Genomic DNA, 11,565 nt, shown 5'->3' on the forward strand with positions numbered 1-11,565 from the left:
TCCAGCCCGGCCGACAGAGCGAGACTCCGTCTCAAAAAAAAATAAATAAATAAATAAATAAAATAATAATAATAATAATAATAATAATAATAAATTATCCGGGCGTGGTGGCGGGCGCCTGTAGTTCCAACTACTCGGAAGGCTGAGGCAGGAGAAAGGCGTGAACCTGGGAGGCAGAGCTTGCAGTGAACGGAGACACGTCAGTGCACTCCAGCCTGGGCAGCAGAGTGAGACCCCATCTCAAAAAAAAACAGAAAAAACAGTTGAGTAAATGATGTTCCACCCATTTGATGGAGTATTTTGCATCTGTTGTTATTGGTGAAATTAAAGATTCATTATTATTTTTGAGACGGAGATCAAGACCATCCTGGCCAACATGATGAAACCCCATCTTTACTTAAAAAAAAAAAAGAAAAAAAACATTAGCCAGGCATGGTGGTGGGCGCCTGTAATCCCAGATACTCGAGAGGCTGAGGCAAGAGAATCACCTGAACTTGGGAGGGGGAGGTTGCAGTGAGCCAAGATGGCGCCATTGCACTCCAGCCTGGGCAACAGGAGCGAAACTGTCTCAAAAACAACCAAAAAAGCCAATTTGGTAAGATTTCCATAGCTAAAATGAGTATCTTCCTACAGCCTTGAAAGTACAGGATTTTCGGCTGGGCACAGTGGGTCACGCCTGTAATCCCACCACTTTGGGAGGCCAAGGCGGGTGGATCATGAGGTCAGGAGATGGAGACTATCCTGGCTAACACTGTGAAACCCCGTCTCTACTAAAAATACAAAAAATTAGCCAGGTGTGGTGGCGGACACCTGCAGTCCCAGCTACTGGGGAGGCTGAGGCAGCAGAATGGCGTGAACCCGGGAGGCGGAGCTGGCAGTGAGCTGAGATCAGGCCACTGCACTCCAGCATAGGCGACAGAGCAAGACTCCCTCTCAAAAAAAAAAAAAAGAAAAGAAAAAAAGAAAATACAGGATTTTCATTAATTTGGGGTTTTTTTGTTTTTTGTTTTTTTGAGACAGGGTCTCATTCTGTTGCCCAGGCTGGAGTGCAGTGGCGTGATCATAGGTCACTGCAGCCTCAACCTCCTGGGCTCAAATAATCCCCCAACCTCAGCCTCCCAAGTAGTTGGGACTACAGGCACATGCCACCACATCCGGCTAATGTTTAAAAATTTTTTGTAGAGATAAGGTCTCACTAAGTTTCCCAGGCTGGTCTCGAACCCCGGGGCTCAAGCGATCCTTCTGCCTCAGCCTCCCACGTAAACTGTGACTACAGGCATACGCCACCACATCTGGCCAACTTTGGGCTTTTTGATAGGTATATAACACTCATCCTAGCAATCTTAACATGTACATATTTCATTACTAAGAGAGTCAAAAACACTTTTTAATGCTTTGCTTACTCCTTGGATGTCCTTTTGGGTAAACTTTCTCTCACCTAGAATTTTTTTTTTTTTTTTTTTTTTTTGAGATGGAGTCTCACTCTGTTACCAGGCTGGAGTGCAGTGGCGTGATCTCAGCTCATTGCAACCTCTGCCACCTGGGTTCAAGCAATTCTCCTACCTCAGCCTCCCAAGTAGCTGGGATTACAGGTGTGCACCACCATGCCCAGCTAATTTTTGTATTTTTAGTAGAGACAGGGTTTCACCATGTTGGCCAGGATGGTCTCAGTCTCTTGATCTCATGATCCACCCACCACGGCCTGTGAAAGTGCTGGGATAGGCCGGGCGCAGTGGCTCATGTCTGTAATCCCAGCACTTTGGGAGGCCGAGACGGGCGGATCACGAGGTCAGGAGATCGAGACCATCCTGACTAACACGGTGAAACCCTGTCTCTACTAAAATACAAAATTAGCCGGGCGAGGTGGCGGGTGCCTGTAGTCCCAGCTACACGGGAGGCTGAGGCAGGAGAATGGCGTGAACCCAGGAGGCGGAGCTTGCAGTGAGTGGAGATCGCGCCACCGCACTCCAGCCTGGGCGACGGAGCAAGACTCCGTCTCAAAAAAAAGAAAGTGCTGGGATTACAGGCATGAGCCACTGCACCTGGCCCCTAGATTTTTTTTTTTTTTTAATTAAAAAAGTTTTGAAATAGGGTCTCACTCTGTCCTCCAAGCTGGAGTGCAATGGGGTGATCACAGGTCACTGCAGCCTCCACCCCCTGGGCTCAAGCGATTCTCCCACTCACGCCTTCCAAGTAGCTGGAACTATAAGGTGTGCACCACCATGCCTGGCTAATTTGAACACCTGAGCTCAAGTGATCCCCCATCTCACTCCTCCCAAATTGCTGGGATTATGGAATTACAGTAGTGTGCCACCATGACTGGCCAGAAATCTGAATTGTCTTTTTTTAATTGAGATGGAGTCTCGCTCTGTCGCCCAGGCTGGAGTGCAGTGGTGCAATCTCGGCTACTGCGAGCTCTGCCTCCCCGGTCATCGCCATTCTCCTCGCCTCAGCCCTCCCGAGTTAGCTGGACTACAGGTGCCCACTCACGAACACCTTGCTAATTTTTTTTTTTTTTTTGAGGCGGAAGTCTCGCTCTTCAGCCCAGCTGGATGCGGTGGCCGAATCTGGCTCCTGCAACTCCGCCTCCGCGGGTTCACGCCAATTCTCCTGCCTCAGCCTCCGCAGTTAGCCGGACTTAATTACAGCGCCCGCCACCCTCCGTCCGGCTATTTTTTGTATTTTTTAGTAGAGATGGGGTTTCACTGTGTCTAGCACAGGATGTCTCGATCCTGCTGACCTCGTGATCCGCCCATCTCGGCCCTCCCAAATTGCTGGGATTACAGGCTGAGCCACCCGCACCCGCCCAATTGTTTGTATTTTTAGTAGAGACGGGTTTTCACCATGTTAGCCAGGATGGCTCGATCTCACTTGACCTCCGTGATCCCACCTCGCCTCGGCCTCCAAAGTGCTGGGATTACAGGGCATCAAGCCACTGTGCCCAGTCCAAGTCCTTCCTGAATTCTTATCATATGCTGAATACAAAATGGTACAATCATTTTGGAAGATAGTTTGGATAATCGTACCCTATGATTTCAGCAAGCCCATGCTCCTTGGTATTTACCCAAAATAAGTTGAACAGTTTATGTCCACTCTAAAACCTCCAACCAGATGTTTATAGCTGGCTGTCATTCATAATGCCCAAAACTTGGAAGCAACCAGGGATATTCCTTCCGTGGGTGAGACGATAAAATGTGGCATATCCAGGGAAATGGAAGCATTATTCATGCTAAAAAAAAGATGAACGGCCAGGTGTGGTGCCTAAACTGCCTGCAGCCTCTTGATTTCCCACTTAGCCTGTTGTGAACTCATTCAGGTCTGGGCCTCCACTCCAGGCAGTCCTCGCATCCCCCAGGCCTGGGTTATAGACTTCCTTAGTTCCCAGCGCCCCCAATTTCCATCTCCTGTAACCCCTAACAAGCTCAAAGTGTGGCACAAGTAGATGGTCCAACCCAATGTATCGCCCAAGGATGAATGAAGAGCCACATCATTCTTGTTTTTTTTTTTTTTTTTTTTTTTGAGACGGAGTCTCGCTCTGTCCGCCCTAGGCTGGAGTGCAGTGGCTGGATCTCAGCTCACTGCAAGCTCCGCCTCCCGGGTTCACACCATTCTCCTGCCTCAGCCTCCCGAGGTAGCCTGGACTATAGGCGCCCGCCAGGTCGCACCGGCTAGTTTTTGTATTTTTAGTAGAGAATGGGTTCACCATGTTAGCCGGATGGTCTTGATCTCCTGACCTCGTGATCCCGCCCGTTCTGGCCATCACCAAAGATTACAGGCTTGAGCCACCGCGCCCAGCCGAAAGCCACATCATTCTTATGGCTCTTCTATAAGGTACTTTTCTTTAACTGAGGCCAACAAACTTGTCCTGAGATTTCCTTTCTATCCTCCAAGTGAAGAATTTGGACATTTCAAGATCTGAAGTGAAATTAAACTGGAATGGCCTGTCATGAAACGCAAAGAGGTCAAAGGGGTTTACTCTGGGCTTGAGGGAAATGAAAAAGGAGCATTTTGGGGAGTGTCCCATGTGCCAGGCTCAGTTACCATTTCTTCACAATCTGTTAGTTAATCCTCACAATCATCCTGAGTGCTTATTCTCATTTTACAGGGGAGGGGTCTGGGCTCAGAGGTCGACTGTGTGGGCAGTACCTGTGCCTATGCTGTAGAACTGCACATGAGGTGTGGAGGGCTGGGGCTGATGCCCCTTCTCTGCCCTGTCTTGCAGCCACATGGTTGATCTGATTCCCTTGGTTCTCAACCCTGGAGGCTTCCATTTCTCATATGTGGCTGGAAACAGCATGCCCAAGCTCCATTGCCCTGGCTTCCCCTGGTAAGCATGCCTCTGCACCTCCCTGGAGCCAGACACCATCCTGGCTCTAACCCAGTACACTGCAGGCAGAGGATAGTATGGGGAGACATGCCCACAGGGAGAGGCAGGACTGGTGCTGGAGATGTGGGAGGGGCCCTCTGGTTTTCCACCTGTCCTTTGGGAGCCCCAGGATCCTGTCTGGTGCACCTGGGGCTGCCTTGCTTGCCTAAAGTCAAGAAGGTGGAGCCCCTTGGTGCCTTCAACCTCACCCAATGCCTTAACCAGAGCAAACACCGTTTATCTGCTTTATCCATCAAGACCCTGTCTGCAAAGAGGGGTCTGCTGCTTAAAAGCAGAGGCCTGAGAGCCACAGCTACAGGCCCAGGAGAGCCCCTGGGATTGTTCTGAGCAGGGGGCACCCAGGACTGCCTGGAGTGGGGGAGGTTCCCACTGACCGACTTGCAGGGCAGTGAAGGGAAGGGACCAAAGACCCTAGGCATAGTGTAGACAGGGGGTGACGGGGTCACCACGGAGACCATGGTGGTGGCAGTGGCAGAGGTGGCAGCGGGGTCGGTGGCAGGCATGGGGAGGTCGACCGGTCCCGTAAGAGGATGGGTTCTGGTTTCTTCTGTTTTGGCTTCCTTCTCCTCTTCTTGGTGTCTGCAACAAAAGGTGCCAGTGAGTGCCTACCTTGCAGCCAGAGTAGAGTGGGAGCCAAACACAGTGGTGTGGGGTCTTCATGCAGTCCCTCCAACAAGAAAGGGAGGGAGGCCCCAAAGAGCACCATGAACCCCAAATAGCACCCAGAGCCACTGCTGACAGGCACCAACATGCCCCATCTCACCAACCTCACCTTGGGGGGCTACAGGTGCTGCTGGTCCAACAATCAGTGGAGGGCTCACTTTCAGCCCCCCAGAAAGTGGGACCCCCCAGGCAAACTGGGCCTCCCCATGTGACACAGAAGTGAGTAGCCCCACACTAGTGTAGGTACCCGCGAACACAAATATACCAAAGGAACTGAGCCTGAATCCAATCGAGCTTTAGAGCAACTGTCCAAGAAATGCAGGCAGAGGAGGAAGCAAGTCAGCAGCAGACCGTAACAGACGCAAACCCAGGAAGTGGGATTGCCAGAGGACGACACCAGACGGGCTATCCCTCCTCAAAGAGGACTTTAACAGAAGTGGCCAAGGACCCAGGGCCATCCCAATGTGCATTTCCTGCCCGTGTGGCCACATATGTGGCCCCCTTTCATTTCATTCTCACAAGGGTCCCAATTTAGACACTAATTATACAATCACCCTAGTTAAAAGGAACCTAAGAGGCCTAACAGCCAAACATAATGAATGTGTGAGTCTCACTGGGTCTTTCTAGAAAGACTTTTGTGGCCCATCTAGGAGAGATGACTATGACCAGCTTATGTCAGAGAACTGTTGTTAATTATGTAAAGTGTAACAATGACATTGTGATTATGTCAGCAAATGTTTGTTTTTGTAGTTGTCACTTTATAGAGACAGGGTCTCACTCTGTATTGCCCAGGCTGGAGCACACTGGTGTGATCATGGCTCACCATAACTTCAAACTCCTGGGCTCCAGCTATCCTCCTGCCTCAGCCTCCCAAGTAGCCAGGACTACAGGCATGTGCCATCACACCAGGCTATTTTTAAAAAGTTTTCGGAGAGATGGGGTCTTGCTATGTTGCCCAGGCTGGTCTCCAACTCCTAGGCTCAAGAGATTCTCTTACCTCAGCTTCCCAAAGTGCTGGGATTACAGGCATGAGCTACTGTGTCCAGCCAAATGCCTTTTTTTTTTTTTTTTTTTTGAAATGGAGTTTCTCTCTTGTTGCCCAGGCTGGAGTGCAGTAGTGCGATCTCGGCTCACTGCAATCTCTGCCTCCTGGGTTCAAGCGATTCTTCTGCCTTAGCCTCCCGAAGTAGCTGGGATTACAGGCACACCCAGCTAATTTTTCTGTATTTTTAGTTGAGACGGGGTTTCACCAATTTGGCCAGGCTGGTCTTGAACTCCTGACCTCAGGTGATCCACCCGCCTCGGCCTCCCAAAGTGCTGGGATTACAGGTGTGAACCACAATGCCCGGCCTTTTTTTTTTTTTTTTAACTAAGATGCATTCTAAAGTAGTCAGAGATACAATGATGTTTGAGATTTCCCTTCAAATACTTCAGAAAAAGGCCTAGGGTTATGGCAAGTGAAACACATTTGGCAAGATGGGGACAGTTGCTGAGGCTGATGACAGGTTCTTGGGGGTGTTCCCTGTCATCTCCAGTTTTGTATATGTTTAATAATAAAAAGTGCTTTTTTTAAGTGCCAAACACAGGGCCAGAGACAAGCCACAGGGCCACAAGAAGGACATGGTTGGTCAGTGCCAGGACTCTCTCAACTTCCTTTTTTTTTCTTTTTTGAGACGGAGTCTCACTCTGTTGCCCAGGCTGGAGTGCAGTGGCACTATCTCAGCTCACTGCAACCTCCGCCTCCTGGGTTCAAGCAGTTCTCCTGCCTCAGCCTCCTGAGTAGCTGGGCTTACAGGCGCCAGCCACCGCGCCCCACTAATTTTTGTATTTTTAGTAGAGACGGCGGTTTCACCATGTTGGTCAGGCTGGTCTCGAACTCCTAACCTTGTGATCTGCCCGCCTCGGCCTTGTCCCAAAGGGCTGGGATTACAGGCGTGAGCCACCGCACCCGGCTTTTTTTTTTTTTTTTTTATTGAGTCAGGTTTGCTGGGTTGCTTGAGCCAGGCCCTACCTGCAGGTCTTCATCCACCACTCCAAAACATTCACCAAGATGAGCAATGAGGGCTCTCTCTCGGGAAGGCAGCCCAGCCTGCTCAGGATCACACAGCCAGTAAGTAGCAAAGCAGAAGTCAGTCTCCTAACTAAAGAATCTAGCTAGGTGCCGGGCGCAGTGGCTCATGCCTATAATCCCAGCACTTTGGGAGGCCAAGGCGGGCGGATCAGAAGATCAGGAGATTGAGACCATCCTGGCCAACATGGTGAAACCCCGTCTCTACTAAAAATACAAAAATTAGCTGGGCGAGGTGGCGGGCGCCTGTAATCCCAGCTACTCAGGAGGCTGAGGCAGGAGAATCGTCTGAACCCAGGAGGCGGAGGTTGCAGTGAGCTGAGATCAGTGCCATTGCACTCCAGCCTGGGTCACAAGGCAAGACTCCGTCTCAAAAAAAAAGAAAAAAAGAATCTAGCTAAGGGCAGCGCCTCTCCTTCTCCCAGGTCCGGATTGCCCAGGCCCCTTTCTGCTCTGGATAAAACTCGGTCCAAGGAGGGCAAATCCAACCGAAAGAGTGGAGGTGGTCATCTAGCCCTCGGTCTGGCTGCATTAGGCTCAGACCCCCCGCAGGGCCCAGCACGGGCAGAGGTTGATCCTCACCCCGGGAGTAGAGGTGCACGCGGTGTATGCTCTGCTTCAGCTGCTCCACCCGCTCGTGCATCTCCAGGACGCCCGTGCTGTTGCAATGGTTCAGCTCCTCCCGCACAACACTTCGCCTGCACCAAGAGTGGGAGAGGCAGGGCAGGGGGAGGTCCGGGGCGTGAGATGCCTGCCCGCTCCACTCCCCAGGCTGTGCAGCCTCGGTTTTCTGATAGATCCTACCCTGCGGCCCCAGCTACACCGACTGCTACCTCTCCACCCCACCCCCAAAGCTCCAATTGTCGGAGGTCTGCCCTAGGGGACGGCGGACCCGGGTAGTGACAGTTTCCACCCAGTCGGTCCCAGGCCCCGCGGCCGCACCCGGAGAAAAGAGAGGAGCCCACGCTGTTCCAATTGCACCACCCTCTCCGCCAGAACGGGTTGCGGTCGAGGCGGTGGAAGAGGCGGCGCAGCGCGCGCTCAAGTGTGGTGTCCGCCTGCCTCTCCAAGTCTTCCTCGGAGATTTGCTGGCAGAAGGTTTCGCTCTGCGGGACCTCGCTGTCGAACTCGTCCAGGATCTCCATGGCGAGCACTGCTGGAGAGCCCGGGCGGCCTGGGAGCGGAGCAGGCGTGTGGACGGGGCTCCCGAGGGTCTCGGCGCACCGACCGCCACCTGCTCCGAGGCCGGAGCGCAGAGTCACCAAGGGCAGCGGGGCCCGTCTTGTGGGACCGCAGGGACTAATCCTCTCACTTCGGTCGCCGCGCAAGTGCGGACTCTCTAGCCTACTGCAGCTGCCCCGCCCCGGCCCGCCCCAGCCAATCCCCGCGGAAGCCGGGGGCGGAGCCAACCCCCGGGCGCCGGCCGTACGGGACAATGCCAGTTGCTCTGGGCACGCGCGCTCACGACCTCGAGGGGGCGAACGCGGCTGCGCGGGTCCTGGCCCAGTTCTGCAGGGGCCATTGGGCCTTTGACCTGGGCCCGGCTCTTGGCCGCGCCGAGGACGTGGTTGGTCAGCAACTTCTTTAAGGCCCCCACCTCTCGGCAGGCCTCCAGTCCCCTCCGACGGGGGCCGCTCCTCGCTGTCTGTACCCTCCCGGGCCTCAAGCCGCGCTTCCCCCTCATGCAGGCAACGCCTCGAGAACTTCGCTCCGCCCCTAACCCCTCTAGTTCCGACTTCTCCCCCTCCTCTCTCCCCCTCACTCTCCAGCGGCCTCCCCAGCTTCTGTCCTCTCCTCCCCTTTGCAGCCACTTGTTTGCTCAGTACCTGCTGTCGCTTCTTTTTTTTTTTGAGAGGGAGTCTGGCTGTCGCCCAGGCTGGAGTGCAGTGGCCGGATCTCAGCTCACTGCAAGCTCCGCCTCCCGGGTTTACGCCATTCTCCTGCCTCGGCCTCCCAAGTAGCTGGGACTACAGGCGCCAGCCACCTCGCCCGGGTAGCTTTTTTTTTTTTTGTATTTTTTAGTAGAGACGGGGGTTTCACCGTGTTAGCCAGGATGGTCTCGAACTCCTGACCTCGTGATCCGCCCGTCTCGGCCTCCCAAAGTGCTGGGATTACAGGCTTGAGCCACCGCACCCGGCCAGCTGTCGCTTCTTTACCAGCATCTCCGGCCCCTCCTCAGTGTCCTGTTCCTCCTGTTCCACCTCACTGTCCTTTTCCTCTTGCCCCTCGAATGCATTTCTGAAGGTCCTTGCTTCACCGTCTCATCTGGGACGATCTTACACACTTCTTGGTCCTGATTAGAACCCATAACTGACTGAAAAACCCACCTATTGTGTCTCACCCTTCAGCTCCAGACCCACATCCAAATGACCACTGGGGACGATTCTTGGACATCTCATGCTGAACATATCCACATTCACACACAGGTTCTTACCCCTGAAAGCTACTTTTCTTACCCCTCCCCACTCCTGCTTGGTCAGCCACTGACCCCAGCCACTAACAAGGGGGTGCACCCTGGACTGCGTCCTCCCTTGTCCCCTCCTTGTCTCCCATCAGCCCTGAGATCCGTGGAGTGTGCCTGAGACGTCTAATCAGATTTTTCTTCTCCTACTGCTAAACCACCAGCCCTCAGCTCTCCCAACATAGGAAGTAGCATTTGTTTCCTCCTGCTTGGGGACAACCAAAGAATGAGGCCTGTCCTGAGCATCTTGTCTAGGAGTGCAGGCAGAGACTCGGTCAGGTACACCTGGACTCAAATCTCTATTCTGCTTCCTGCCCGGTGTGACTTAAAAAATGAGTTTTTTTTTTTTTTTTTTTGAGATGGATTCTCACTCTGTCGCCCAGGCTGGAGTGCAGTGGCGCTATCTCGGATCACTGCAAGCCGCGTCTCCCAGGTTCAAGCCATTCTCCTGCCTCAGCCTCCCGAGTAGCTGGGACTACAGGCGCCTGCCACCACACCCCACCAATTTATTTTTGTATTTTTAGTAGAGAAGGGGTTTCACCGTGTTAGCCAGGATGGTTTCGATCTCCTGACCTCGTGATCCGCCTGCCTCAGCCTCCCAAAGTACTGGGATTACAGGCGTGAGCCGCCACGCCTAGCCAACAAAATGAAACTTTAAAATCTATAGTATGTGCCTTTCTTTTCTTTTCTTCTCTTTTCTTTCTTTCTCTCTTTTTTTGGTCTCTCTTTCTTTCTTGTCGGAGTCCCACTCTGTCGCCAGGCTGGAGTGCAATGGCACAATCTCGGCTTACTGTAACCTCTGCCTCCCGGGTTAAAGAGATTATCTTGTGTGAGCCTCCAGAGTAGCTGGGACTACAGGTGTGCACCACCACACCCAGCTAATTTTTGTATTTTTAATAGAGGCGAGGTGTCTCCCCATATTGGCCAGGCTGGTCTTGAACTCCAGACCTCAGGTGATCCACCCACCTCGGCCTCCCAAAGAGCTGGGATTACAGGCATGAGCCACCGTGCCTGGCCATTATGTGCCTTTTTTCTTTTTTTTCTTTCTTTTTTTTTTTAAAGACAGAGTCTTGCTCTCCTGCCCAGGCTGGAGTGCAGTGGCATGATTTCCGCTAACTACAAGCTCCGCCTCCCGGTTTCACACCATTCTCCTGCCTCAGCCTCCCGAGTAGCTGGGACTACAGTCGCCTGCCACCACGCTGGGCTAATTTTTTGTGTTTTTAGTAGAGACGGGGGTTTCACTGTGTTAGCCAGGATGGTCTCAATCTCCTGACCTTGTGATCCACCCACCTTGGCCTCCCAAAGTGCTGGGATTACAGGCGTGAGCCACTGCGCCCGGCCCATGTCTTTTTTCATACAGGACAAGCACCCCCTTGAGGGTCGAGCAGATCCCTAATCACCCTCCCATCATGTCATTCTAATAACCCATGCTTCATATTTTATACCTTTATTTGTATTTTTAAAAAGTGTAGGCTGGCACAGTGGCTCACGGCTCCTAGCACTTTGAGAGGCCGAGGCAGGTGGATCACCTGAGGTCAGGAATTTGAGACTAGCCTGGCAAACATGGCCAAACCCCATCTCTACTAAAAATACAAAAAATTAGCCTGGTGTGGTGGCACATTCCTGTATCCCAGCTACTCGGGAGGCTGAGGCAGGAGAATCGCTTGAACCCAGGAGGCGGAGGTTGTGATTAGCCGAGATCGTGCCATTGCACTCCAGCCTGGACAATAAGAGCGAAACCCCGTCTCAAAAAAAAAAAGGAAAGGTATTGGGCCCCTGCTCTTTGTTCAGGCACTGCCAAGAGATTTTTTTCTTTTTTTTTTTTTCAGAGGGAGTTTCCCTCTTCTTGTCCAGGCTGGAGTGCAATGGTGCAATCTCAGCTCCCCGCAACCTCTGCCTCCTGGATTCAAGTGATTTCCTGCCTCAGCCTCCTGAGTAGCTGGGATTACAGGCATGCGCCACCACACCAGGCTAATTTTTTGTATT

The sequence above is a fragment of the Rhinopithecus bieti genome, unplaced genomic scaffold, assembly GCF_001698545.2.
Source record: "Rhinopithecus bieti isolate Rb0 unplaced genomic scaffold, ASM169854v2 scaffold_13317, whole genome shotgun sequence".
Taxonomy (NCBI): domain Eukaryota; kingdom Metazoa; phylum Chordata; class Mammalia; order Primates; family Cercopithecidae; genus Rhinopithecus; species Rhinopithecus bieti.